Raw genomic sequence first — 23,875 nt, 5'->3', positions numbered from 1 at the left:
TATGATGTGTATCTCAGTGAATATGGCACATAAAATAGATTGTTTTCTGTAGCAGAGGCAATGCTACACTGTGTGTACAGTACATATGTTAGAGGTATCAAAGTGTTATATGTTTAGGGGGTACACTTATTTAAAGTGAATTAATGTAAATGAATAATGTTGCTTTATTTTCATTTCAATGTTGTTTATCTCTGGTCATGCAGCAACTATTTTGAACAAACCTATGGTGTGGATTATGTGAAAATACTAGCCACCTCCTCTCCCACAGCAGCATTTAGTCTCAGCTGCTCCCATTGTCAAATTTTTATAAAATGTTTATTTAACCTTTATTTAACTAGGCAAGTCAGTTAAGAACAAATTCTTATTTAATATACCAGGTGGCACACTGTATCCTCAGGGTATACTGTATATGTGTATATTGTTCCCTGAATTCATATATGGAAAACAAGACTGGCCTGTTCGCAGTTAGCACTAAATCCAATGCCACTCATAGAGGGCACGGATATCACGTAAAGAATAATACTCACAAACAAATCAGCTGGCATACCGAATAAAAGCAAAATCAACTCAAACGTGGAAGCTCAGTCTCTGAATCATAAGTGGAAATGCAAAAGCAAGTCTCTGTTTTAGTTAGGCAACAATGGTCTCTATTGAAACAAACCTAACGCAATGGTAAATATTAGCGCTGGCGATATAGGTTTGGGGATTTGTCAGAAATACTTTCACAACCGGAATTATGCGCACAGCAGTTGATCAATAAATAAGTTGTGGGTGTGTTGAGTCTTGACCTTTCCACACAGGGTCTTACATGGAAATGAAAAGAGTTCTACTTGGAACCAAAAAGGGTTGTCCAATGGGGACAGCTGAAGAACCCTATTGGAACCCTATTGGAACCCTTTTTTATAAGAGTAGTTTGTAAAATAGCCTGCCCCATACAGTATTTTCTAAATATGTTGAACAAGTTTGCAGTCCATATTGTTCTAATTGCATTCCTTCAATATGGAAATACAGTACATAGGCTTTAGCAATCGCGGGAATTTAGGTGCTAGACCTACCGAAAATTGCAGTGTGGACATGGACATGCCAAACGAAGTCATTAAGCAAGATTGCACCCTCTACAACCACTGTGATTATTATTATTTGACCCTGCTGGTCAAATGAATATTTGAACATCTTGGCCATGTTCTGTTATAATCTCCACCCGGCACAACCAGAAGAGGACTGGCCACCCATCATAGCCTGGTTCCTCTCTAGGTTTCTTCCTAGGTTCTGGCCTTTCTAGGGAGTTTTTCCTAGCCACCGTGCTTGTACACCTGCTGTTTGGGGTTTTAGACTGGGTTTCTATACAGCACTTTGTGACATAAACTGATGTAAGAAGGGCTTTATGAATATATTTGATTGATTGAATACATTCATTAGGCTATTGACAATGTATAATTATAATCAAATTCTAATAAAAAGTAACAACAACTTATTTTAAATAGGTTATGTCTAAATACAGTTACAGGCACCATAATTGCTCCCCGTGGGCATATACAAACAAGGCAACTGAGACTATGGAGGGATTTACACACATCCAAACTTTTGCAGTAGGGCAAAATATTTCCAAACACTCTGAGTAGACCATTTAAGACCTTTATTTATAGGCTACTTTTGGCCAATGGCCAGGACAAGAAGACAAATCTATGTGATGATGATAAACCAGCATTGATTAATAAAGGGAAGCTAGGCAATAGTTGTTTATTGTTTTTAAATACGAGATTTACCGGCACAAAAGGTACATCTCTCCATCCATGGGCACTGAACAGTGCATTCGGAAAGTATTCAGACCCCTTGACTTTTTCCACATTTTGTTACATTACAGCCTTCTTCTAAAATTTATTAAATCCATGTTTTTTTCCTCATCAATCTACACACAATACCCCATAATTACAAAGCGAAAACAGGTTTTTAGACATTTTAGCAAATGTATTAGAAATAAAAACAGAAATACCTTATTTACATAAGTATTCAGACCCTTCGCTATGAGACTCGAAATTGAGCTCCAGTGCATCCTGTTTCCAATGATCATCCTTGAGATGTTTCTCCAACTTGATTGGAGTCCACCTGTGGTAAATTCAATTTATTGGACATGATTTGGAAAGACACACACCTTTCTATATAAGTTCCCACAGTTGACAGTGCATGTCAGAGCAAAAACCAAGTCATGAGGTCGAAGGAATTTTCCGTAGAGCTCCGAGACAGGATTGTGTCGAGTCAGAGATCTGGGGAAGGGTACCAAAAAAGTTCTGCAGCATTGAAGGTCCCAAAGAACACATTCATTCTTAAATGAGGAAACCGTCTGGAGGAACCTGGCACCATCCCTACGGTGAAGGATGGTGGTGGCAACATCATGCTGTGGGGATGTTTTTCAGTGGCAGGGACTGGGAGACTAGTCAGGATTGAGGGAAAGATTAATGGAGAAAAGTACAGAGAGATCCTTGATGAAAACCTGCTCCAGGGCGCTCAGGACCTTAGACTGGGGAGAAAGTTCACCTTCCAACAAAGACACTAAGCACACAACTATTACAACACAGGAGTGGCTTCGGGACAAGTCTCTGAATGTCCTTGAGTGGCCCAGCCAGAGCCGGACTTGAACCTGATCGGACATCTATGGAGAGACCTGAAAACAGCTGTACAGCAATGCTCCCCATCCAACCTGATGGAGCTTGAGGCGATCTGCAGAGAAGAATGGGAGAAACTCCCCAAATACAGGTGTGCCAAGCTTGTAGTGTCATACCTGTCATGACTGTCCTGTGAGGATGCAAATGGGTCAGATCAGCTTGGCAATGGATGACAGTAACCAGACCCTCTCTCACCCACAGAGGGGAGGAGGGAGCTGCTTGGGTGTTGACAGTTCACACCCTATTGTAAATTCAAGGAGAGAGAACATCTCTCTCCAAATGTCATCATACCCAAGAAGACTTGAGGCTGTAATTGCTGCCAAAGATGCTACAACAAAGTAATGAGCAAAGGGTCTGAAAACTTACTGTATGGAAATGTGACAGTTCTGTTTTTTTACTTTTAATACATTTGCAAAAATAATATATATATATATGTTATACAGGTTATTTGCTGCATCTGGCCTTAGGGCTTGGATGCCAGTGCGCCCGTTTTTACATCACCAAATTTCTAACTAACTTGATTTTGACACTTGCACCTACTTTGAACCAGCCCCAAATTGTTTATGTATGATTCAGTTCAGTCCCAAAATCAAGCTAGAAATTAGTGAAAATTCGAATAATCCAGCCAAAAAAAGTAAGTATTTATTTTACCAGTTTAGTTGTTAGTCGGTGTCATAATCCAATAATTATCCAGTTTAAGAATAAGTTCAGGTTTCCCACAACCGGCAATAATGTCAATAAGCACAGGCACATTAATTATGTCTAGTTGGTAATTAATAATTGATTTTAACATCTGTTACTGCTTCTTCTAATTTGTTTCTTGATTTTGAATATTGTTTGTAGGGTCAGGTTTCACTGTTGTGACCTTTCCACTGACCTGTACAAGGTTATCTGTCTATGTCCACCTTTGCTGGGAAACGACTAAATGGGGAAGAATAATGTTGGAAGGAACAAATTCATTAAAACATTTCTCATCAGAAATACTAGGAATGTGTAATTACATCAGCAAAAGACCACACACTTCTTCAACAATTTATGTTTTGTCACACTTAATTACAGTTCGATTGAGTCTAATTATAAGACATTAATCTTGATAATTTGTTCCATTATTGTGGTTCATTAGGCTTTGTTAAATAAATGTAACCAGTCTTGTTAGGCAGTTATTTTGTTCATTTCATAAATTATGCTGCTTGACAGTGTCTTACAGCACCAATTATTAGCCCACACATCTTAACCCAATAAAATATATTTTCAAGGAAATAGAAATTGTGATTATCTTGTCTGTCACCAATTGCATTTGTACAGATACAGGTTATAGTTAATGTTCACATGTCTCAGAAAAGACTGGAATAAGACCATAGCTAGCATTAGGGAACTGACTATCCATGTCCAAAAGGGGCTCGACCATGGTTCACATAACAGCTTGCCAGAAAGGAGAGCCTCAGTCCTCATTAAAACACTTCTCAGCCACCTGGTCTGTTGGACAGGAAGTGAAATTGATAATAATAGCATCACTTAATATGCACAGGTGGGAAGGGTCAATTTATGTTTGACATTTGGCCCCAGTATCATACTGTTGCTTCTGAGTTGATGTATAGGGCCAGTTGGCCTTGATCCTACAACTAGAAGAGTCACGTTCTATCATTTGGTTTTGGTTTTCTTAGTAGTGTAATATTGTTTTCAAAAAATGTTTGAAGAAACACCATAGCTAATCTTTTAACCCAGATTGATTCAAACAGTATAACATTATTGTTTCATTTAGTCTGCTCTTTTTCAGTTTGTACTTTCTCCCTTTCTGTTTGAGAAGAGAATAAAGAGTAGGTTGTGAGTGCACTCTGCCGATGCCTTGGCTATAAAAAGTCCCAATGCAGAGAGAGGGTAACTCACAATGAGGTCCAGTGCCATCAAAATGTTCTGTTGTGGGTATAGTTGAGAGGTGGCTAAGCTCCCCCCTGGGATTTCTAAACGGAAGCCAGCTGACACTGCCAATTTAGATGTTTCCTCTTCATAATTGAAACTCACTTTTTGCTGAGACAAAATGAAAGGAGTTTACAGTATGCTTAAATTATGGCCCCTTATGACAACTGACAGTAATTTGTTGTGTGATGTCTCGGTAAAGTGATATACTGTGGGTGTCCAAGGTGCGCTATGCACATTAGTGGAAACGTTTTCAACAGAAGTTACAACATATTTATAGGTCTGAGAGGAAGGCTTAAAGGACATGGATGGACAATTTTTTTATGGACTGTACAAAGACTACATTAGCTCATTTGCTGGCAGTATTGCATCTCCTGAGTGAAATTAAGAAACATTACTTCCCAGGCTATGACACCAAATCATAGTTCTCTCCTGGTTCATAGTCATCATGATCCTTCTCAGAACCAAGTTATTTCCCAATATGTTATGTGAAAGAACTGCATATATTCTAAGAAATTGTAAGACATACAATTGTTTGAAACAAAATTACTGGTACGGTGGCAAAATTAACAATGATCATAATTACCTGAAATGTATCAGATGCAGTGTACATCACAAGATATACTGCAACCATGGCCACCATCCTCAATCTAAGATGGTGTAGCAGTCGGACGTGTGTTTGTCTTGTCCTGTGTTAATTAGTCTGTAAATAGTCTGAACCTAACATACTTTCCTGCAACCTGCCTCACCCAATATGATACGGATCTGCTATTTTTTATACCTATAACTGGAACCTCCATCAGGAGCTAGCCAGCAAATTAGCTGCTAGTCATTGTTTGCCACTGTTAGCGGTCTTCACATTTAGCTCAGACACTAGCCAGCTTAAGCTCTGATAATTACCTGCCAGTCTGCACAGCACGATATCAACCCACAGCATATCGGACTGCTTTTCTCCACCACATCCCCAGATTTCCTGCACAAGCTCTGGACCATTACACCGGATCATCGCAGCTAGCTAGCTGCAACCGAGTGGCTACGTTTGGCTAACGCCTCTGTACCGAAGCAAGCACCAGTGAGCCTTGAGCTAGCCTCGAGCTAGGCCCATCTCCCGGCCAGCTGACGGAGTATACCAGCTAATTCTTGGGCTACAATACCTCTTTTGCCAATTGGCCTGGACCCTTTATTGTCGACACGGAGCCCCGCCTATCCATGATGACTGGTCTGTCGACGTAATCCGATGTGGTTTCAACAGGCTTTTCCGTTGCGATGTCGCTGAAGACCAATCTGCTAGCCCCTGCCCGCTAACTTTCAGAACGCCATGTCTCCCGCTCGCCTAGCGTAGTAGTGACTACCGAACAGCTCCCTGACTCACCTATTGCTGCTCATTGGACCCTATGATCACTCGGCTACACAGCTGATGCCTTCTGGTCTGTTCATTAACACTGAACCTCATTTTGTTTATCTGTCGGCCCCAGCCTCGAACTAAGGTCCTGTGTGTACCTAACTGATCCTCTCTGCCCATTCATCGCCATTTACCCGTTGTTGTCTTAGCACTCCCGACCAACACACGTGATTGCTTTATGCCAATGTCTAATGTCAATATGCCTTGTCTATTGCTGTTTCGTTTAGTTATTATTGTTTTATTTTACTATAGAGCCCCCAGTCCTGCTCAACATGCCTTAGATAGCTCTATTGTCGCACCCCCCATGCATGCGGAGACCTCACCTAGCTTAACTGGTGCCTCCAGAGAAGCAACCTCTCTCATTGTCACTCAATGCCTAGGTTTATCTCCACTGTACTCACATCCTACCTACCACCATTCTCTGTTCCCAACGCACTAGACAACCATTTCTTATAGCCTTTAGCCGTACCCTTATCCTACTCTTTCTCTGTTCCTCTGGTGATGTAGAGGTTAACCCAGGCCCTGTAGCCCCCAGCTCTACACCTATTCCCCAGACTCTCTCATTTGTTGACTTCTGTAACCGTAAAAGCCTTGGTTTCATGCATGTTAACATCAGAAGCCTCCTCCCTAAGTTTGTTTTATTCACTGCTTTAGCACACTCTGTCAACCCTGATGTCCTAGCCTTGTCTGAATTCTGTCTTAGGAAGGCCACCAAAAATTCTGAAATCTCCATCCCCAACTACAACATTTTCCATCATGATAGAACTGCCAAAGGGGGCGAAGTTGCAATCTCCTGCAGAGATAGCCTGCAGAGTTCTGTCTTACTATCCTGGTCTGTGCCCATACAGTTCAAGCTTCCACTTTTAAATATCCACCTTTCCAGAAATAAGTCTCTCACTGTTGCCGCTTTTTATAGACCCCCATCTATCCTCAGAGTTCGTACTGTTAGGTGACCTAAACTGGGATATGCTTAACACCCTGGCCGTCCGACAATCTAGGCTAGATGCCCTCAATCTCACACGGCGTATCAATTATCAAGGAACCTACCAGATACAACCCTAAATCCGTAAACACGGGCACCCTCATAGATATCATCCTGACCAACTTTCCCTCCAAATACACCTCTGCTATCTTCAACCAGGATATTAACCTCACCCCGTCAGTAGAGGATGCCTGGTTGTTCTTTAAAAGTGCTTTCCTCACCATCTTAAATAAGCATGCCCCATTCAAAAATGTAGAAATAAGAACAGATATAGCCCCTGGTTCACTCCTGACTTGACTGCCCTTGACCAGCACAAAATCATCCTGTGGCATACTGCATTAGCATCGAATAGCCCCCGCGTTATGCAACTTGACAGGGAAGTCAGGAACCAATATACACATCAGTTAGGAAAGCAAAGGAAAGCTTTTCAAACAGAAATTTGCATCATGTAGCACTAATTACCCAAAATGTTGGGACACTGTAAAGTCCATGTAGAACAAGAGCACCTCCTCCCAGCAGCCCACTACATTGAGGCTAAGAAACACTGTCACACCGATAAATCCATAATAATGGAGAATTTGAATAAGCATTTTTCTACGGCCGGCCATGCTTTCCACCTGGCTACCCTTACCCCGGCCAACAGCCCCCCCCCCCCCGCCCGCTTCCCCTTCACACAAATCCAGATAGCTGATGTTCTGAAAGAGCTGCAAAATCTGGACCCTACAAATCAGCTGGGCTAGTCAATCTGGACCCTCTTTCTAAAATTAACCGCAGCAATTGTTGCAACCCCTATTACTAGGCTGTTCAACCACTCTTTCCTATCATCTGAGATCGCTAAAGATTGGAAAGCTGCCGCGGTCATCCCCATCTTCAAAGGGGGAGACACTCTAGACCCAAACTGTTACAGACCTATATCCATCCTGCCCTGCCATTCTAAAGTCTTCGAAAGCCAAGTTAACAAACAGATCACCGACCATTTTCAATCCCACCGTACCTTCTCCGCTATGCAATCTGGTTTCCCGAGCTGGTCATTGGTGCACCTCAGCCACACTCAAGGTCCAAAATGATATCATAACCGCCATAGATAAAAGACAGTACTGTGTAGCCGTTTTCATAAACCTGGCCAAGGCTTTCGACTCTGTCAATCACTGCATTCTTATCGGCAGATTCAATATCCTTGGTTTCTGAAATGACTGCCTCGCCTGATTCACCAACTACTTCTCAGATAGAGTTCAGTGTGTCAAATCGAAGGGCCTGTTGTCCGGACCTCTGGCAGTCTCTATGGGGGTGCCTCAGGGTTTAATTCTCGGGCCGACTCTGTTCTCTGTATTTATCAATGATGTCGCTCTTGCTGCTGGGGATTCTCTGATCCACCTCTACGCAGATGACACCATTCTGTATACATCTGGCCATTCTTTGAACACTATGTTAAACTTCTCTAGGATAGGGGGCAGCATTTTCACTTTTGGATAAATAGCGTGCCCAATTTCAACTTCCTTCTACTCATCCCCATAATTTATTTATTAGTATATTTGGATAGAAAACACTCTGAAGTTTCTAAAACTGTTTGAATCATGTCTGTAAGTATAACAGAACTTATGTAGCAGGCAAAACCCCGAGGACTAACCATTCAGATTTTTTTATTTTTTATGTCACTGTCTGTTCAAAGAGATTTCATTGGGAAGCCAGATTTCTAATCACCCTGTTCTCAGTTCCTACTGCTTCCACTGGATGTCACCAGTCTTAGGAAATAGGTTGAGGTTATTCATTTGTGCAATGAAGAAGAAGGCCATCAGGAAGCATTGTAACGTCATGTGTACTGTTTGAGCATTGCGCAAGACTAAAAAAAGTAGCGTTAGTTTGTTGCTCTCCTGTATTGAAAACAGATAGACCCGTCTTCAATTTGATCGATTATTAACGTTTACAAATACCTTAAGTTGTATTACAAAAGTAGTTTGAAATGTTTTGGCAAAGTTTAGAGGTAATATTTTTGATATTTTGTAGTGAAGTTGTTCAAAAATTAAGCTGTTTTTTTTCTGGATCAAACGCTCCAAATAAATGGACAATTTGGACATATATGGACGGAATTAATCGAGCAAAAGGACCATTTGTGATGTTTATGGGACATATTGGAGTGCCAACAAAAGAATCTCGTCAAAGGTAATGCATGTTTTATATCTTATATCTGCGTTTTGAGTAGCGCCGGCAGGGTTGAAATATGCTACTCTCTCATTGTTGACATTGTGCTATCATCAGATAATAGCATCTTATGCTTTCGCCGAAAAGCCTTTTTAAAATCTGACATGTTGGCTGGATTCACAACAAGTGTAGCTTTAATTTGGTATCTTACATGTGTGACTTAATGAAAGTTTGATTTTATATCATTTTTTTGAATTTGACGCTCTACATTTTCCCTGACTATTGGCCTAGTGGGATGCTACCGTCCCACATATCCCAGAGAGGTTTTAACAAACCTCCAAACGAGCTTCAATGCCATACAACTCTCCTTCCATGGCCTCCAGCTGCTCTTAAATGCTAGTTAAACTAAATGCATGCTCTTCTACCGATCGCTGCCCTCACCCGCCCGCCCGACTAGCATCACTACTCTGTCACTGTTCTGACTTATAATATGTGAACAACTACAAATACCTAGTTGTCTGGTTAGACTGTAAACTCTCCTTCCAGACTCACATTAAGCATCTCCAATCCAAACTTAAATCTAGAATCGGCTACATCAGCTGATTTATCAAAGTGCTGTACAGAAACCCAGCCTAAAATGCCAAACAGCAAGCAATGCAGGTGTAGAAGCACAGTGGCTAGGAAAAACTCCCGAGAAAGGCCAAAACCTTGGAAGAAACCTAGAGAGGAACCAGGCTATGAGGGGTGGCCAGTCCTCGTCTGGCTGTGCCGGGTGGAGATTATAACAGAACATGGCCAAGATGTTCAAGTATTCATAAATGACCAGCATGGTCAAATAATAGTACTCACAGTGAACAGGTCAGGGTTCCATAGCTGCAGGCAGAACAGTTGAAACTGGAGCAGCAGCACGGCCAGGTGGACTGGGGACAACAAGGAGTCATCATGCCAGGTAGTCCTAAGGCATGGTCCTAGGGCTCAGGTTCTCTGAGAGAGAGAAAGAAAGAAAGAAAGAAAGAAAGAAAGAAAGAAAGAAAGAAAGAAAGAAAGAAAGAAAGAAAGAGAGAATTAGAGAGAGCATACTTAAATTCACACAGGACACTGGATAAGACAGGCAAAATACTCCAGATATAACAGACTGACCCTAGCCCCCCGACACATAAACTACTGCAGCATAAATACTGGAGGCTGAGACAGGAGGGGTCAGGAGACACTGTGGCCCCATCCAATGATACCCCCAGACAGGGCCAAACAGGCAGGATATAGCCCCACCCACTTTTCCCCACCAACTATCTTTGTAGTGACTGAGTGTATTGATACACCATGCAAAGCGTAATTAATAACTTCACCAGTGCTTGACTTGGGCAGGAGCTCACCGGAGCTTAGTACATCTCCTCAAATGTTCAACTGCTTGAGCTCCTATTTCTCTTATAGAATGTTACCTCAAAAGTATTGTGTAGCTCCTGCACCTAAATATAAACAGTAGTGGCACCCAAAATGAGTAACGGCACCTATTTCAATCCAAGTCAAGCACTGAACTTCACCATGCTCAAAGGGATATTCAGTGTCTTCTTTTTTTAGGTGCCCTTGTTTGTGAGGCATTGGTCTTTGTGGTTGAATCTGTGTTTGAAATTCACTGCTCGACTGAGGGACCTTACAGATAATTGTATGTGTGGGGTGCAGAGATTAGATAGTCATTCAAAAATCATGTTAATCACTATTTTTGCACACAGAGTGAGTCCATGTAACTTATGTTACTTTTTAAAGACATTTTTACTCCTTTAAACTTCTTTGGGACAGAGGGGCAGTATTGAGTAGCTTGGATAAAAAGGTGCCCAGAGTAAACTGCCTGCTACTCAGTCCTAAAAGCCAGAATATGCATATAATTATTTGATTTGGATAGAAAACACTCTGAAGTTTCTAAAACTGTTTGAATGATGACTGTGAGTATAACAAAACTCATATGGCAGGCAAATACCTGAGAAAAAATCCAACCAGGAAGTGGGAAATCTGAGGTTTGTAGTTTTTCAACTCTTTGCCTATCCAAGATACAGTGGAAATAGGGTCATATTTCACTTCCTAATGGCCTCCACTAGATGTCAACAGTCTTTAGAACCTTGTTTGATACTTCAACTGTGAAAGATGGGGGAATGAGGGCTCTTTGAGGTCAGGGGTCTGGCAGAGTACCATGAGCTGACCATGCGCATTCACGTGAGAGTTAGCTTGCGTTCCATTGCATTTCTGAAGACAAAGGAATTCTCCAGTTGGAACATTATTGAAGATTTATGATAAAAACATCCTAAAGATTGATTCTATACTTAGTTTGACATGTTTCTACGAACTGTAATATGACTTTTCATCTGAACTTTCGCCTGGCCCTGCCCGTGCATTGTCAGTTGGGATTGTGTACTAAACGCGCAAACAAAAAGGAGGTATTTGGACATAAATGATGGACTTTATCGAACAAATCAAACATTTATTGTGGAACTGGGATTCCTGGGAGTGCATTCTGATGAAGATCATCAAAGGTAAGTGAATATTTATAAGGTTATTTCTGGCTTTCACAATATCGCGGATATCTGTTTGGCTTGTTTGGGCTCTGAGCGCCGTACTCAGATTATTGCATGGTAAAGGTTTTTTGAAATCTGACACAGCGGTTGCATTAGGGAGAAGTTAATCTAAAGTTCCATGCATAACTCTTGTATTTATCAACATTTATGATGAGTATTTCTGTAAATTGATGTGGTTCTCTGCAAAATCACCGGATGTTTTGGAAGCAAAACATTACTGAACGTAACGCGCCAATGTAATCTGAGATTTTTGGATATAAATATGAACTTTACCGAACAAAACATACATGTATTGTGTAACATGAAGTCCTATGAGTGTCATCTGATGAAGATCATCAAAGGTTAGTGATTCATTGTTATCTCTATTTCTGTTTTTTGTGACTCCTCTCTTTGGCTGGAAAAATGGCTGTGTTTTTCTGTGACTTGGCTGGATTCACAACAGGTGTAGCTTTAATTTGGTGTATTGCATGTGTGATTTCATGAAAGTTAATTTTTTTGTAGTAATTTATTTGAATTTGGCACTCTGCATTTTCATTGGATGTTGGCCATGTGGCCAAGCTAGCGTCCCACATATCCCAGAGAGGTTAACTTATTTAAGCTTGCCTCCAGTGGTAGGCCTGATCACCAATGGCAATTAGGCAGCATACAGAACATTACTTCATAATTACTGATGTAATTTAGATGGTCATTTAGGCAGGTTACCTTGGAGTTCTTGGGAACATGGACAATGGTGGTCAGTTTGAAACATGTTGGGATTACAGACTGGGACAAGGAGAGATTGAAAATGTCTGTGAAGTCACTTGCCAGCTGGTCTGCGCATGCTTTGAGAACGCGCCCTGGTATTCCGTCTGGCCTTGCGAGTGTTAACCTGTTTAAAAATTTTACTCATATCGGCCACTGAGAGTGAGACCACACAGTCATCCGGAACAACAGGGCTTTTACACAAGACTGTGTTGTATTCTTTGAAGCGGGCATAAAATGTATTTTGTGGTTTGGGAGTTCTGCATCACTGAGCATCTCATGGCTAGGTTCTCCTTTGTAACCTGCTGTCGTCTGCAAGCCCTTCCACATAAGATGAGAATTGGAGTCGGTGTAATGGGATTCCACCTTCCACCTTCCTCCTACAGTATAGTGCACATTTGATGTCTCATCAGAAGTAGGCTTTCTTGTATGGATCCGTGTCCGTGTCCCGTTTCTTGTAAGCGGTAGCTCTAGCCTTCAGCCCAGTGTGAATATTGCCTGTAATCCATGGTTTTTGTGTCATCTATGCACTTGTTGATGAAGCCCTTGACTGATGTGGTAAACTCTTCAAAGCTATCGGATGAATTCCGGAACATATCCCAGGCTGTAGTAGCAAAACAGTCTTGTAGCCTCGAGTCTGCTTCATCGGACCACTTCCTCGTTGTTTGCTTCACTGGTACTTCCTTTTTGAGCTTTTGTTTGTAAGCAGGAAGCAGGAGAATAGAGTCATGGTCAGCTTTGCCAAAAGAAGCAGGAGGACCTTGTACGTGTTTCTGTGGGTAGAATAAAAGTGGTCTAGAGTTTTAGCACCGATAGTAGTGCAGGAGACGTGTTGGTAGAAGTGACGTAGAATGGTTTTAAGTCTCTGTGCATTAAAGTCTCCGCCCACCAGAAACGCTGCATCTTGTTTGTTTATGGCTCCATACAGTTCATTGAGTGCCAAAGTGGTGTTGGCTTGTGGAGGGATGTAGACAGCCGTGGAGGGGAGTGCCAGTGGATTTTCTCTTCGTCTCAGTCTCGCCAAGATAACTGCTTGTCTGCCATGTATACGACTGCAGCGTTTTGGTAGCCCATGAAACACAGGAATGGTGTCCTGTATGAACAAGGGAACAGCTGAACTGTCGATCTGATGTCCAAAAGTGCTTGGCAGTCATATACAATAATAGTATGAACTTTCTATGTAGAAAAAGTAAAGAGAAACATGCAATCTTTCCAAATATTAAGATCTACAATAATGTATTTTATTTTTATTTCACTAGGCAAGTCAGTTAAGAACAAATTATTATTTACAATGTCGGCCTAGGAACAGTGGGTTAACTGCCTTGTTCAGGAGCAGAACGACAGATTTTTACCTTGTCAGCTCGGGGATTCGATCTAGCCACCTTTTGGTTACTGGCCCAATGCTCAAACCAGTAGGCTACCTGCCGCCCCACCATTTATAAATAAGAGTTCACAAAAAAAGAATCAGTTCCAGCAATTCAGCCCCGGAATAATCTCCTGTTTAAAAATGATAAATTGCTCTTGACAGGATAATTCACTAATTTATATTTTTAATCAAATCTTAAGTCCCTCTTGAGTTCATTTCAGGAAGTTTTTTACTCCATTATTCTGCCTCTAACCATTTTCAATAACAAGCCAATCAGCCTCTGGTTATCTGCTCTAGATTCCCTTCATTCCTAACACGCTCCAGCTCAGACTTAGCTGTTCTGGCTGAAATGAACACAGTGAGTGAGTGTGTGTCTGTGTGTGCGTGAGTGAGTGCATGTGTGTATGTGTGTGGTTTTGTCAGATAAAACTGCAAATATATCACATCTGAGACACATTCATAATGTCTAATTATCCTTTTTATCACTCTAAATGCTGCCAGCTATTTAGATTTTTTAATTCACTTTTCAGCAAACACTTGCAAATTGTAAATGAGCTGTCAGGTTGTGTTAATTCCATATCCACAGAGACAGGCCTGTGGTCCAGCCATCTATACAGGGGTAGTCTCAGACAAAAGGACTTTACTTCCTATTGATTTTATACCTTCTCATATAGCCTTATGTTTGGGACTATATACAGTGTATCTATGTAAATAATGGGCATTGGTCAGACTAGTAGTGTGTGGACTACTTACCTCAAGGGATATGCATATAAGAGCATACATATTTTGAATTTCTTATGCCTCTAACTTTGGAAACACTTTGATTTGACTTTGGTTGGATGAACTTATACTTACATTTTGTACATATGAGGTTTAAAATTCTTAATGTAAAATGCTGCAATTTCCCCATCAAATACATTTAGACTGAAAGACTCGGTCATATGCAATATTAAAATGCCACAATCCCCATCTGTTCAAAGGCACTTTGAGGTAGACATTTTCCTTTCAGAAAATCACCATCTCCACGTCATTCATCTTCTCCTTTCATTGGAGGCGCTGAGGTTTTCTCCTGTTTGCTGGATCATTGGGCTGGTTTTCCGGGCGATTTAACTAAGGCGACACATCAGCAGCGTGATGCACATAAAGCAGGCATTCATTCCTTGGTGATCACATTTAATTCAGTTTTTAAATAGCAAAAATTACTGATCTTATCACAGACAGATGAGGGAGTCGCTCTCTGCTACCTCTCAGCTGTGTTACATTATATGGTGGTACAACATCAATATGTAAATTCTCCTTGGTAACCTGTTTGAAAAAGGGGGACTGAATAACTGGGATAGGGAGATCATTTTTATTAGAATGTGCTGGATAGAGGACACATTCAAATGTCAGGAACTAACATTGATACCATACATTTCAATTGGAACATTTTGTGGGGGCTACAATATCCTCAGTCCTGCCAATCATTTGATCATTGATTACATTAGAATTGGCTGTCAATGCAAGCTTAGTAAACTTTTCAAACTTTAAAATCAAACATTGGTTTGTTATCTTGAAGGGATGGTAGTTCTGAAATCATAGTATCATAGTAGACATTATCATCTATTTACATAAAAATAGTGTACCGTTCACCACTCTAAATTGTATTCAACAAGCTTTCATAAGCTGAGAACATTGTGTAGAGATTGCTTTAAAGTCTGAGAAAGCTTCCTGCTATATCTACAACCTAGTCTGAGTAACCAGACCGGGGGAAAAAATCATATTTTTGGAAGAATAATTCAATTCTGCAATTCTATAATTCGTTTCACAACTAGAAATGGTCTTCACCCAGGCTTCCCCAAACGAAGAACATTGTGTAGATATTGTTTTGGAGTCTGTGAAAGCCTGTGTGGTATATACAGTGCCTTTAGAAAGTATTCACACCCCTTTACTTTTTAAAACATTTTGTTTATGTTATAGCCTGAATTTGAAATGGACGAGATTGAGATTTTGTGCCACTGATCTACACACAATACCACACAATCTCAATGTTACATTTGTTTTTTTGACATTTTCACTAATCAATTAAAAAAACGGAAGCTGATATGTATTGAGTCAATAAGTATTCAACCCCTTTTTTAATGCAAGGAGTAAAAATGTTCTTAAAATGTCACATATAAGTTGCATGGACTCACTCTGTGTGCAGTAATAGTGGTTAACATGATTAGCCCATCTCTGTACCCCACATGTACAATTATCTGTAAGGTCCCTCAGTCGAGCAGTGAATTTCAAGCACAGATTCAACCACAAAGACCAATGCCTCACAAACAAGGGCACCTAAAAAAAGAAGACACTGAATATCCCTTTGAGCATGGTGAAGTTCAGTGCTTGACTTGGATTGAAATAGGTGCCGTTACTCATTTTGGGTGCCACTACTGTTTATATTTAGGTGCAGGAGCTACACAATACTTTTGAGCTAACATTCTATAAGAGAAACAGGAGCTCAAGCAGTTGAACATTTGAGGTGATGTACTAAGCTCCGGTGAGCTCCTGCCCAAGTCAAGCACTGGTGAAGTTATTAATTACGCTTTGCATGGTGTATCAATACACTCAGTCACTACAAAGATACAGTTGCCAGAGAGAAAGAAAACCGCTCAGGAATTTCACCATGAGGCCAATGGTGATTTTAAAACAGTTACAGAGTTTAATAGCTTTGATAGGAGAAGACAGAGGTTGGATCCACAACATTGTAGTCACCTCACAATACTAACCCAAATGACAGAGTGAAAAGAAGGAAGTCTGTACATTACAAAAATATTCCCTGTCTGCAAAAAGGCACTAAAGAAATGTGCTATTTGTCCTGAATACAAAGAATTATGTTTAGTGCAAATGCAGTACAACACATCACTGAGTACCACTCTTCATATTTTCAAGCATTGTGGCTGCATCATGTTATGGATATGCTTGTCATTGGCAAGGACTTGAGAGTTTTTTTGGGGGGGTAAAAGGAAACGGAATAGAGCTAAGTTACAGTTTTTATTTCATTTGGCTTGGAAATCTATGGCAAAACCTGAAAATGGCTGTCCAGAAATGACTGGAAGTCTATGGGTATCTACTAGCATGCTAGCAGATACTCATAGAACTTCCATTGGCTAGCGAAACTACCTCTAACTTCATACTGGACCCAGAGACATAAAAATGTTATGCACAAGTTCATCCAACTCTAGGGAAGTAGAAGAGGGCACAACAAAACCTATTCCCCCTCAGGAGACTGAAAATATTTGGCATGGGTCCTCAGATCCTCAAAAGGTTCTACAGCTGCACCATCCAGAGCATCCTGACTGGTTGAATCACTGCCTGGTATGGCAACTGCTCGGCCTCCGACTACAAGGCACTACAGAGGGTAGTGCGTATGGCCCAGTACATCACTGGAACCAAGTTTCCTGCCATCCAGGACCTCTATACCAAGCGGTGTCAGAGGAAGGCCCTAAAAATTGTCAAAGACTCCAGCCATCCAGTGCCAAGTCTAGGTCCAAGAGGCTTCTAAACAGCTTCTACCCCCAAGTCATAAGACTCCAGAACATCTAATCAAATGGCTACCCAGACTTTTTGCATTGTCCCCCCCACCCCTCTTTTACACCGTTGCTACTCTCTGTTATCATCTATGCATAGTCACTTTAATAACTCTACCTACATGTACATATTACCATATTACTAACCGGTGCCGCACACTGACGCTGTACCGGTACCCCCTGTGTATAGTCTTGCTATTGTTGTTTTACTGCTGCTCTTTAATTTCTTATTCTTACTCATATTTTTATTTACATGTTTTAACTGCGTTCTTTGTTAGGGGCTCGTAAGTAAGCATTTCGCTAGTGCATTCGGCGCATGTGAGAAATAAATTTTGATTTTGATTTGATTAGATAAAGAACTTCATTTCAAACATCTCGAAGTATCCCCTTAAGAGAGTTGTCACGTCCGTCGTTAGAATGAGACCAAGGCGCAGCGTGGTATGCGTACATTCTCTTTTAATGAATGAACACTGAACAAAAAAACAACAAAATCAACGAATGAAACATGAAGCTATACAAATAGTGCTGACAGGCAACTAAACATAGACAAGATCCCACATACACAAATGAGGAAATGGCTACCTAAATATGATCCCCAATCAGAGACAACAATAAACAGCTGCCTCTTATTGGGAACCATATCAGACCACCATAGAAATACAAAAACACCCACATGACCCACCCAAGTCACTATCGCGCCCCAACCAACACAGAGAAAAAACAGCTTACTATGGTCAGGGCGTGACAGGAGTATTTAATGTTTTACGATGGTCATCCAATGGATCATATAGCACTATGATTTTTGATTTTTGAAGCCTTTAGGTGTAAAACAAATATATATATACGTTCTTTTTTTGAATAAACATTGAATTTGGCCCTACTATTATTAGCTCATAAAAACCCATTGAATAACCGATTCCTACATTGAAAAACAGATTGTCAAAAAATAAATCGAAAGGAAGTGTTTTAAAGTGTAAAGAAAGATCAGGAAATTATTAACTATAAATTATTTTACCTTTCTTAGTCTCACCTTTCCATAGAGGTTCACATTAGTGTGTACCCCAAACTGTTCACATGCTACAGACATAATTTGGCAGATAGGCGGTACCAACTTCAGAGCAAAATGTAGAGGACCAGGTGTTCATGGGAGTCTCATCTCTCCATGGAGTGGTCATGTTAGTGTGTAGGTCAAACCGTTCAGACGCTACAGAAGTTTTTGTGAGAATACCGATTTTATGGATGTCTCCGAGTCTGACAACACCGCTGTAACTCGGCCACCTTCCACCGCACTCAAGTCCCTTTGGTGCCTTCTAGGGCACCTGAGAGGAGCTGCTTCCTCCCAGGCAGATGTTTAAGGAACTCCGCCCATTCATCCCCATCAGCCAATCAAATTAAAAAAGCAAGTGTGCCATCGTGCGCTTGAGCAAGAATAACTATTTTCCACAGTAGTGACCTTCACAGCTAGCAAACATTAGCACATTGCAAAAAAAAAAAAGAATGACAAGAGCATTTTCATATTATACTGGCTAAGCCTCTACAACACTGAAACGGCAAGACTGTTTACAAATTTTACAGGCTGACATGTAGATTAGCTTAACTGCTTTGCAGGTTAGTTGTCTTTTCAAAGGAGCTAACTAGCTAGCTACATATTGGCTAGCTATATAGCTAGCTAATATTTTTCATCTAGCTAACTGCATAATACTGCAAGTAGAGCTACTACTTTTTCTAACTGCTTAGCTAGCTGTTTTATCTGGAGCAATGACCTAATATAGCAAGCTACATCTTAGATGGCTGATAGATACAGTACCAGTCAAAAGTTTGGACACACCTACTCATTCAAGGGTTTTTCCTTATTTTACTATTTTCTACATTGTAGAATAATAGTGAAGACGTGAAGACATATGGAATCATGTAGTAACCAAAAAAGTGTCAAACAAATCAAAATACATTTTATATTTGAGATTCTTCAAACTACCCCTTTGCCTTGATGACAGCTTTGCACACTCTTGGCATTCTTTCAACCAGTTTCACCTGGAATGCTTTACCAACAGTCTTGAAGGAGTTCCCACATATGCTGAGCACTTGTTTCCACCAGTCTAATGTCCATTGCTCGTGTTTCTTGGCCCAAGCAAGTCTCTTCATATCATTGGTATCCTTTAATAGTGGTATCTTTTCAGCAATTCGACCACGAAGGCCTGATTCATGCAGTCTCCTCTGAACATTTGATGTTGAAATGTGTCTGTTACTTGAACTCTGTGAAGCATTTATTTGGGCTGCAATTTCTGAGGCTGGTAACTCTAATGGACTTATCCTCTGCAGCAGAGATACTGTAACTCTGGGTCTTCTCTGTGGCGGTCCTCATGAGAGCCAATTTCATCATAGCGCTTGATGGTTATTGCGGCTGCACTTGAAGAAATGTTCAAAGTTCTTGACATTTTCCGGATTGACTGACCTTCATGTCTTAATCCTTTGACGCGTATCATCACGTATTAGTGATCATTATTGAGTGGTCCCTGCAGCGTACCGTCTCAAATATGTGATTGGAACAGTAGCAACAGAACGTATGGTGCAACAAACACATCTAAACAGCATTGTTGTCTGAACAGCATCTAAATATTTTTTTTGTACTGATGGAAAATAAAGGTCTTAAACTTTATTCCTCAATTTTACCTTTTATTGTAAAAGATAAATGCGATCTTCATCATCCAAGTATTACACGGAACACATTCAAAGCCAAACTCATTCCATAAACAAGTCTAAATAACAGGTTGCCCTGACAAAAAAACAAAACAATGTTAGCGACCTAACAGCTAGACTAGTTTACAATGTACCACATCTCTGGTGAGTACAAGAGACTAACATAATTTTGTGTATAAAATAAATGTGTGTCAGCTAAGCTAACAGCAACTAAATTCTTCATGATGGCAGCCATGTTTGTTTATGTTTGACTTTGCGAAAACTCCCTAATCCCAGAATGCCATTCACTTTAGGTTGCAAATAAACAAAGTTGGCTGTGCTCATTGCCTGGAAAATATGAACTTAGTTTAGCCACTTTCAGCATATTACAAATCGTCCATGTACTTGTTACATTGTATACAAGAACCGGAGCACATGACTTGACAAGTCGTTTGCCATTTTTTACAAATCACAAAGTAAATAACAAAGCAAATCACACACCCGAAACAAGCCTAATGCCTAGCCTAACCATAGCGTGAAAGCTAAACAGGGATGAAACCATTTTAGGGGGTTTGTGGGGGGTTTTCAAGTCCATGGGGGTATAAATGGGGGAAGGTATGGGGGGATATGATGCAGGAAATATTACTATGATGGGGGATTTATCAATAAATGGGGGGCAAACACAAGAGAAATTTATACGCTAAATAAATAAATAAATCCCTGGAAAGAGGGGTTGCCAAATCTGAGTTACAATCTGATGCCACGTTCAAAACAATTAGGAACAGGGAAATCTCTGACTTCCAACTTTAGTGCGTTCAATTCAACTGGGAACTCGGGAAAAAACAAGCTCCGACTGGGAAAAATTGTTTTGAACAGTCATCCAATTCCGAATTCCAACTCGGGAACTCGGGCCTCTTTACAGAACTCTGACTTTCCGACCTGAAGATCATTGATATCATAATTTTACCTATTATTTTTCAGAGTTCACAGTTGTCTTGAAAGCACCAGTCGAGTGAATTATCCCTTGTTTTAACATCTTTGGTATGACAGACACTTACGTGACAACCAGAATGCATTGTATGATGTCAACAAACATGGTGCCACACAAAGCCGGCAAATAGCTTAGCATTAGCTCATCATAATCAGTACAACATTCCAAAAAGTATTTTACACACATCACATGTGCTATTACAATCTATGCAAGAATCGGAATGCATGATTTGTCACAAATACTTGAAAACATGTGAATAAAACGGTAAATACATTATGATAAATACAAACATATGGTGTGCTACAGCAGAAAATAAGCATCTTACTTTCATAGGATGTCCAAAGTCCAATTTGTAAGGAAAACAACCATGAAGGCAATGCGGGAGCCAGCCAGAAAATGTGCTGGGGGAAAATGTTTGAGCCTGTTCTGACTAGAGATGCACAATGTCTTCATACTTGATCTGGGGAAACACTAGGGAAGTGCTTGGGCTCTAGTTGAAGAGAAAAGTTGTCCGCTCATAAAAGCCTCAAACATAAATTGTCTGCAACAGTGAAATGGGCTACTTCTTATGTGAATTAACGAGGAGGCGGAACGCACCTCAATTCAAACTGTTGTTTATAAAACCTGTTAGAAAATAATTTGAAATTGACAAGTTGAAACATAACCTATAGATAATTAGCAGGCGGCGTGCCTTGTTTTGAGGGCAGTGCAGGTAACTGTCCTGTTGCGTAACAATTGGGCTCCCGAGTGGCGCAGCGGTCAAAGGCACTGCATCTCAGTGCTAGAGGTGTTACTACAGACTCTGGTTCAATCATGGGCTGTATCACAGCTGGCCGTGATGAGGAGTCCCATAGGGCGGCACACAGTTGGCCCAGCGTCGTCTGGGTTAGGGAAGGGATTGGCCGGGTAAAATAAGAACTGACTTGCATAGTTAAATAAAGGTTACATTAAAAAAATAACAATCACATTTTGGAACAGTGAAAGCATTCTGACATCACGCGCATGAAAAAACCCATGCAGGGGTGACGGTAAGAGATATTTGGAACTCACACGTGAAAAGGGTAAAGTAATGATGGACTGTAGTTTCTCTTTGCTTATTTGAGCTGTTCTTACCATAATATCAAAACTTTTGACTGGTACTGTATACAAATATATTTTCTTCTTACTAACACTCACAGACTGGTAAGGATAACTAGCTAGGTGCCTCGCAGGCTGGTGTATAATAAAAGGTTCCTCACATTCTGTTTTATAAAGGCTCCTTGCAAGCTAGTAAGGATAAATAGCTTCTCCACAGGCTGGTGTATATTAAAAGGCTCCTCGAAGACTGGTAGGCCTAAGGATAAATGGCTGCCTCACAGGCTGGTGTATAATTAAAGGGTCCTCGCAGGCTGGTATAATAAAAGGCTCCTCGCAGGCTGGTGTATAATAAAAGGCTCCTTGCAGGCTGGTAAGGAGAAATAGCAGCCTCGCAGGCTGGTGTATAATAAAAGGCTCCTCGCAAGCTGGTAAGGATAAATAGCTGCCTCATAGATGGGGAAGACCGACATTAGCGGATGCTGTGAATTGAGACACAGCCCTTGCAAAAAAGACAGATAGATTTTTTTATTTATTATGCTAATATATTTTTCTGCAGGGGTGCGGACATCGACTCTATGGGGGTTAAAAAACTTTTCTCAATAGGGGGGCGCCATTTCGACTTAGTAAAAAAACGTTCCCAAATTAAACTGCCTCGTACTCAATTCTTGCTCGTACAGTATGCATATTATTATTACTATTGGATAGAAAACACTCTCTAGTTTCTAAAACCGTTTGAATTATATCTGTGAGTAAAACAGAACTCATTTTGCAGCAAACTTCCTGTCAGGAAGTGAGAAATCTGAAATCGGGCACTCTGTTTCAGGGTCAGTTTATTAATTTGCATGTAATCTATGGGTCGACATGCACTGCATACGCCTTCCCGTAGATGTCAGTAAGCAGTGAGAATTGGAATGGGGTGTCTAGGTAGATCTGAGGCCGTACAAAAAGCTCTTGGAACCGGGTGTGCAGTCTTTTCAACATTCGTCATGACGCAAGACAGACCTCAGGATTGCATTCTGAAAAGCTCTCGTTATAGGCGTTAGATATATCCGGCTCTGATTTTATTCAATATAGGTGTTAAAAACATCATAATGTAGTTATTTTAAACCGAGTTATATCAGTTTATATCAGTATATTGCGATTTTCTGTATTTTATTTGTGCTGCGTTATGGTGAGTTGGACACATCTTCGCCACATGGCTAATGTTTGCTGCTAATTCCAAAGTTGAAGACAACAATCTACAACCGAGCAACGATTATTCTATTATTTTATGCTCATCAAATAGTAAGAACTATTTATGATGTTAATTCGTTGTTCTGTTGAAAAATGTTAAACTATTATTCCGCCATTAATTTCGGTGCGGTCTCGCTTTAACGCACGCTGTATGTCGTAGTAACGTTAATTTTAAAAATCTAACACAGCGGTTGCATTAAAAACTAATGTATCTTTCATTTGCTGTCCAACCTGTATTTTTTAGTCAAGTTTATGATTAGTTATTGATTAGATTAGGTGCCTCTCCCAAGATTTCTCCCGACATTTTGTTTGCATTTTGGCTAATTTTCATATTGTATAACCACGATTTGTGCCGCTAAATATGCACATTTTCGAACAAACTCTATATGTATTGTGTAATTTGATGTTATAGGACTGTCATCTGAAGAAGCTTGAGAAGGTTAGTGAAAAAATGTATATCTTTTGCTGGTTTATACGTTATCGCTATTTTTAGCTTGAATCAATGCTGTTGTGTGGTTGGCTATTGTAGTAAGCTAATATAATGCTATATTGTGTGTTCGCTGTAAAACA

Source organism: Salvelinus fontinalis, chromosome 23, assembly GCF_029448725.1.
Source record: "Salvelinus fontinalis isolate EN_2023a chromosome 23, ASM2944872v1, whole genome shotgun sequence".
NCBI classification, from domain to species: Eukaryota; Metazoa; Chordata; class Actinopteri; order Salmoniformes; family Salmonidae; genus Salvelinus; species Salvelinus fontinalis.
This window is presented reverse-complemented; position numbering follows the sequence as displayed.